Source organism: Crocuta crocuta, unplaced genomic scaffold, assembly GCF_008692635.1.
Source record: "Crocuta crocuta isolate KB4526 unplaced genomic scaffold, BGI_CrCroc_1.0 scaffold179, whole genome shotgun sequence".
Classification (NCBI taxonomy): Eukaryota; Metazoa; Chordata; class Mammalia; order Carnivora; family Hyaenidae; genus Crocuta; species Crocuta crocuta.
This window is the reverse complement of record NW_027551568.1, coordinates 1,021,148-1,028,140: the sequence shown is the minus strand read 5'-3', so window position 1 is coordinate 1,028,140 and position 6,993 is coordinate 1,021,148. Positions and strand designations below refer to the sequence as shown.

The following is a 6,993-nucleotide window of genomic DNA, read 5'->3' as shown; positions in this document are numbered from 1 at the left end:
GAGCCGAAGTCGGACGCTTAACCAACTGAACCACCTAGGCACCCCTCAAAATAAATTTTTTAATGTTTATTTTTGAGAGAGAGAAACAGAGTGCGTACGGGAGTGGGGCAGAGCGTAAGAGAGGGAAACACAGAGTCCAAAGCAGGCTCCAGGCTCCGAGCTGTCAGCACAGAGCCTGATGCAGGGCTCCAACTCACAAACCGTGAGATCATGACATAAGCTGAAGTCAGATGCTTAACCGAGCCACCCAGGCGCCCCTCTCTCTCAAAATAAATAAATAAACTTAAAAAAGAAGAAAATCTTTAAATCTTTAATAGAAGATGTAAGTAAATACCCTTCTAAAGAAGGGTAAGGTTAGATTCTCAGGGAAGGTCAGGGAAGATTTCTCTGAAAGAGAAGGGGAAGAAAACATTAAGTCTCAAAGGAAAGACTGATGAATTTGTACTAAAACTAAGAACCTTGGTTCATCAAAGGACATCAAAAATAACCAGACAGGGAGAACCTGGGTGGCTCAGTCAGTTAAGCGCCCAACTTCAGCTCAGATCATGATCTCACGGTTTGTGGATTCAGACCCCATATTGGGGTCTCTGCAGCCAGCACAGAGCCCGCTTGGGAGCCTCTCCCCCCACCGTCTCTATGCCCCTCTCCTGCTCTCTCACACTGAAAAATAAATATATTTTTTAAAAAACCCAAAAACACCCAAACGGGCTTGAAGAAGAAGCAGCTGGAGGTGTGAGGGCGCCGTATACCAAGACAGGTTATAAAGCTAGAGTAACTAAAACCACTTGGTATTGGCTCAAGTGTAACAAGAAGAACACGCAACAGAATAGGGTCCCAAGAGGCTCCCTGATTGACAATAGAAGCGCCAGCGACCCGGCGAGGGTGTGTTAGTTGTCCTGCGTCTGTAACAAATGCTCCCAGGCTGAGTGGCTTCACGCGACACAAACCGACGTCTCCAAGGTCCGTGGGTCAGAGATCTGATGCAGGTCTTGCGGGGCTAAAGTCCACGTGGCAACAGGGCCGCATTCCTTCCTGGAGGCTCCGGGAGAGGACCCGTATCTCACCCTTGCCAGCCTGCGAAGGCTGCTCGCGTTCCCTGGCTCGAGGCCCTTCCTTCACCTTCGAAGCCAGCAAAGGCTGCGTCATCCTGACCTCCTCCTCTGTAGACAAATCTCCCTCTGCCCTTCACCTCTGCCTCGCTCCTCCATTTCTAAGGATGCTTATGATGACACTGGCCCGGCTGCCTCATCCGGAATAATATCCCATCTCCAGATCCTTAATGCAATTACCGCTGCAAAATCCCCCTTTCCATGTAAAGCAACATAATCATAAATTCTGGGATTATGATGGGATCCAGATGTCTTTGGGGACCATGATTCTGCCTACTGAATAAATGGTGCCGGATCTATTTTGTACCCATAGGGAAAAATAATCCTGACGCCTGCTTTACGATATACAGAACACCAATTTTAAATCATCATAAGCCTAAATGTGAAATATATAAAAATTTAGTTTCTAGAATAAAACATAAAAGAATGTCCTCACGACCTTGGGGTGGCAATGTTTTCTTCAAGTCACTAAAAAAGAGATTAAATCGTTAAAATCAAGAATGATTCATCAAGGACACCATCAAGAGTTGAGGGGCACCTGGGTGGCTCAGTTGGTTAAGTGTCCAACTTCGGCTCGGGTCATGATATCGGTTTGTGGGTTCGAGCCCCGCGTCGGACTCTGTGCTGACAGCTCAGAGCCTGAAGCCTGTTTCAGATTCTGTGTCTCCGTCTCTCTTTGCCCCTCCCCTGCTCATGCTTTGTCTCAAAAATAAATAAATAAATAAATAAGAGTTGAAAAGGTAATCTACTGAAGGGGAGAAAATGCTTGCAATACATACGCCTAAGGACTCGTATCCAGAATATATCAAGAACTCTTACAAATCAATAAGAAAAAGGCAAGCGACCGAATGGAGAAACGGACAAATGCTTCACAAAATAGCAAGTCCAATGGTCAAGAGTAAAGGAGAAGACGCCTCAAAATTCTTAGTCACGCAAAGGAATGCAAAATGAAACCACCATGTGCCTCTGGAATAATTATAATCACAGTTGCGACAAAACTGAGGGTCCGTGGGGACATGGAGCGCCCGCACCCCTCCCGCTCTGCTGGGGGGGGGGGTAGGCGGGGAGAACCAGTTAGGAAACCACTTGTCAGTACCTACTAACGGTGAATTTAAGCACATCCCTGGCCAGCAATTCTCCTATCAGAGCTGAATGTGTGTGCAAAACAGGCACATGTGGGAACATTAATGGCAACGTTGTTCATAACGGCCGAAAGGAGAGGGCCCACCAACCCTCAGAGCAGTGAGGAATGAGCCGCGTGAGGGGATATTGTGTATCCCATTGAAAGATTCCCTATTTTACATACCAATGAAAAATAACAAATGGTACTCACAACAGTGCTGATGAATTTGACATAGTGTCAAATGAAAGTAGCCAGATTTAAAAAGCACACACCACAGCTGACTCTTGAACAGGGGTGCCAACCTTTCCACTCCTTGTGCTGGAAAATCCACGTGTAACTTTTGACTCCCCCCAAACTTAATTACTGGGGCACCTGGGTGGATCAGTTAAGCGTCTGACTTCAGCTCAGGTCATGATCTCACAGTCCGTGGGCTCGAGCCCCATGTCGGGCTCTGTGCTGACAGCTCAGAACCTGGAGCTGCTTCAGATTCTGTGTCTCCCTCTCTCTCTCTCTCTGCCCCTCCCCTGCTCGCTCTCTGTCTCTGTCTCTCTCAAGATAAAATAAAGACATAAAAAATTTAAAAAAAAAAAGTAACTATTAATAGTCTGCTGTTGACCAGAAGCCTTACCAATAACAAAAACAGACGATTAAGGGAAATTCTAGGGGCGCCTGGGTGGCTCAGTCGCTTGAGTGTCCGACTACTGATTTTGGCTCAGGTCATGATTTTGCAGTTTCATGAGTTCAGCCCTGCATCGGGTTCTGTGCTGGCAGCGCAGAGCCTGCTTGGGATTCTGTCTCCCCTGCTCTCCCTGCCCCTCCCCCAACTCGTGCGCTCGCGCTCTCTCTCTCTCTCTCTCTCTCACTCTCTCTCATTTTCTTAAGTTTATTAATTTGAAAGAGACAGCGCCCAAACACAGGAGGGACAGAGAAAGAAAGGGAAAGAGAGAATCCCAAGCAGGCTCCGCACTGTCATGAGGAGGAGGAACCCAACACGGAGCTCAAACTCATGAACCTTGAGATCATGATCTGAGCCGAAACCAAGAGTCGGTTGCTTAACAGACAGAGCCACCCAGGTGCCCCACTCTAAAATAAATTAAAAACAAACAAATGAACAAACAAAAACAACACAGACCAAGGTGGTTTTGAGGCAGAAGTCAGAGTGGAAGGTGGGCTCTGAGAAGGGGGGATGCCAGAGGGGGCATGAGAGGCTTCTAGAGTGCTGGCAGCCTTCTGCCTTGATGAGAGAGGGGGCTGCATGAATGTGTGCCTAATGGGGAAGTGCTTCAGACTGTTTGCCTAGGACTTGACCACTTTACGTACATAGGTACGTACACTTTACGTATGAGTAAAATTTAAAGTTTAAGGTTAAAACCTTTAATTTTATTATTTTTTAATTAAAAAAATTTTAACATTTATTATTGAGAAACAGAGAGAGCAGAGCATGAGCACGGGAGAGGCAGAGAGAAGGCGACACACAGAATCTGAAGCAGGCTTCAGGCTCTGAGCTGTCAGCACAGAGCCTGATGGGGGGCCTGAACCCACAAGTGGTAAGATCATGACCCGAGCCAGTTGGATGCTCAACCAACTGAGCCACCCAGGTGCCCCTATTTTTTAATTTTTTAATGTTTATTTATTTTTGAGAGAGAAAGAGAGAGCGAGAGAGAGAGCGAGAGCGCGTGAGCTGGGGGGAGGGGCAGAGAGAGAGAGAGAGAGGGAGACAGAATCCTAAGCAGGCTCCAGGTTCCGAGCTATCAGCACAGACCCTGAGATCATGACCTGAGCCAAAGTTAGAAGCCCAACCAAACGAGCCATGCAGGTGCCCCTAAAACCTTTAATTTTAAAAGTTTACAAAAATACACATTTGCAGTCACATTGACTCAGCAATCTAGCTTTTAGAGAGTTTTCCTTGAATCCATTATGATTAAATTCACACTTACATGCAGAAACCCCTTCAAATAACAGTGACTGAGAAAAGGTGAATGTTTTCTATTAGGCAAACAAGTCCAAGGTCGACAGTCCAGAGTCCTTTCTTTCCATTCCATTGCCCACAGTGCCTGGGGGACAGAAGGAAGCAGAAGGGTCAAGGGGGGCTGGCAGATGGAGTGTTCTCCAGGAAAACCAGCGCTGTTACGAAGAGACAGGGAGAGACTGGGCGGTGCTGTGGGCTTGGTCTCAGCCCCATAGACACCACTGTTGTGTACTCAAGGCCCAGATGACTGTCTCTTCCACACCAAAGCCCGGGCCACCGCCTCGGTCATGCAAGTTGTTCCGACAGGTGAGGGGGGGATGGAGGCCAGCGCCCGCCCTTCTGCTGCAAGCGCCTGCTGAGGCTGCTTCCAGTGGGGGGAAGGCATGCCTTTCCCCATAGCGCCCAAAGGTGCCCTGGCTCTTCTACGCCCAGGACCTTGCCTTCCAGCCTCACTTGAGGCTCTTCTCCTGGGCTCACATCCTAGCCCTTGCCGTGGCTGGTAACTGCAGGCCATCCACCACCCTGGTTTAAATTTCCCAGTCAAGCCTTATGGTCACTCTTTTGCACACATCTTTACTCCACTATCCCTCTCGTCCTTTGTCACACTCCCGGGCAAAACTCCAACCCTGTCAAATCCAATTTTGCCTGCTCTGAGCCTGATTGTGGGCAGTACAGCACATCGCCGGGTCTTCCTCTGACCCTAACCTGCCTCCCTGACCAGATGTCTAACAGGATCCCCCCACCACACATCCCTAACCTGCCTCGATGTCTAACATGACCACACACACACACACACACACACACACACACACACCCCTAACCTGACTCCTGGCCTCATCCCTACCTAGATTCTCTAACCCCCCTGGCTGGGACACCTATGCTGCCTGAATATTCCACCCTGTTTCTCTAAACTCTTGTCACTTGTGTTAACACGGAGCGACTGTGGAAAGTTAGGTTCAACCAGTGGGGAGCACAGGGAAAAGAAAAAGGGCTGTAAAAAAAGAAGGGAGAAAAAGCAAAAAGAGTCCATGATATAAAAACAGATCTGCTGCGCCAGGATTCCGCACACTTGGACTGTTGCATGCAGGGCAGGGGAGGAAGGCAGCCGCTCATGCAGGACAAGCTGGCAGGATGCCAAACTTCTTTTTAAAAAAATTATTATTTTGTTAAATAAGCTCTATGCCCGACATGGGGCTTGGACTCACAATCCTGAGATCAGGAGGCACAGGTTCCCCACTACTTGCTGCTTTGTATTTATGTTTATAAACCTTTTATAATAAGCACATGCTCTTTAGCTAACTAGAAAACCCAAAGTTTAAAGTTACTGTTAAAAAAATGAATTTCTCTAGGCGCACCGGGGTGGCTCAGTTGGTTGAGCATCTGATTCTTGGTTTTGGCTCAGGTCATGATCTCTTGGTTTCGTGGATTCAAACCCTGCCTTGGGCTCTGTGCTGACAGTACTGAGCCTGCTTAGGATTCTTTCTCCCTTTTTCTCTGCCCCGCCCTGCTCATGCTGTCTCTCTCTCAAAAATGAACAAATAAACTTAAAAAAATTAATTTATCTAAAACTTTACCCTGGCAGTAGAGCTGCAGAAAACATCACAGATGGTGTTCGGAAGCACCCCTCCCCCACCCCTCAGCGTGCCCTCTGTGGACACCCTATTTTTGGCTTCTCCTCTCATGCAACCTGCTGGGCCAGAGGTGAAACATCCCAAGCGAAGTGAACAGTGTTGCCTCATTTCCTCAGACCAGCCCGTCAGCCCCTCGGGCAGAACAGAGCCAGGGGGCCCCGCCCCCCACTGCCCTTCAAAGTCCTGTGGCCTCCCCCCCTTCTGTGGCGCTTCCCTCCCTGCTCTTCAGAGCTTCTGAACTGCGCCTTCGAGAACAGAGGGCCAATGTCAGCTACCAGTACTAGCGCAAGTCAGCTCCTGCGCCTCGGGCGTTGAAAGGCCAGTCCTGTCTGATCCGGACCACGTATTTGTCCCCACTCAGACCTGACCTTGGGTAGGGGGACAAAGATTGTCCTTCCTTTTTTTTTTATTTTTTAAAATGTTTTACTTATTTCTGAGAGAGAGAAAGAGAGGCAGAGCGTGAGCAGGGGAGGGTCAGAGAGAGAGGGAGTCACAGAATCCGAAGCAGCTCCAGGCTCTGAGCCGTCAGCACAGAGCCCGACGCGGGGCTCGAACCCACGGACTGTGAGATCATGACCTGAGCCGAAGTCGGATGCTCAACCGACTGAGTCACCCAGGCGCCCCAAAGATTGTCCTTCCTTATCGCACCACTGCCTCCTGGGGGACGTGTAGAAAAGAAGCCCGGCTCTACGGTTGTTTGGCCTTGAAGGCCTCGGCTCCAGGCATCCACGTGCTAAAACGAACTCTGCATTGAAGCCTCACCGCCCAGCCCCAGGCAGGCACGGTGCCCTCTCCCCAGTGCCCTGCACTACCTAGCTCCGTGTTCTCCCACCTGAGACGGGCACTGCGGCCCCACCCCAGTCCAGCCTGGCCGTTCTGGTGCAGGAAAACCACCGCAGGCGGGCCGTCTCTTCCCGGCGGTGAGGGCTGAGCGCTGGGGGAGCCTCCTGGGGAGAACGCCGGTCAGCCAAACTCAGTGTCTTCACATTGGGGGGCCTGCTAAGGCCGGCAGGTCCTCATTCGCGCACCGCAGCGAACAGACTTGCCGGAAGCGTGCACTGCAGAACCTCCACCAAACAGCACCCTGGGGCAGCATTAGCGAACAGGAGCCGGACAGAAGGGACCAGAAGGAGGGAAAACACCTTCCAAGCAAAAGCCCAG

The 6,993-nt window shown here is 49.8% G+C and overlaps 1 long non-coding RNA gene across 1 annotated transcript; it reads right to left on the bottom strand.

Annotated features, from left to right (window-relative positions):
* Window positions 1–347: 347 nt before the first annotated feature.
* Window positions 348–6,966, bottom strand: LOC144220276 (uncharacterized). The gene is made up of 3 exons (XR_013331676.1): window positions 6,665–6,966; window positions 4,170–4,286; window positions 348–387 (listed from the first exon to the last, which is right to left on the bottom strand). It is a non-coding gene; the product is annotated as an uncharacterized LOC144220276 (long non-coding RNA).
* Window positions 6,967–6,993: the final 27 nt, after the last annotated feature.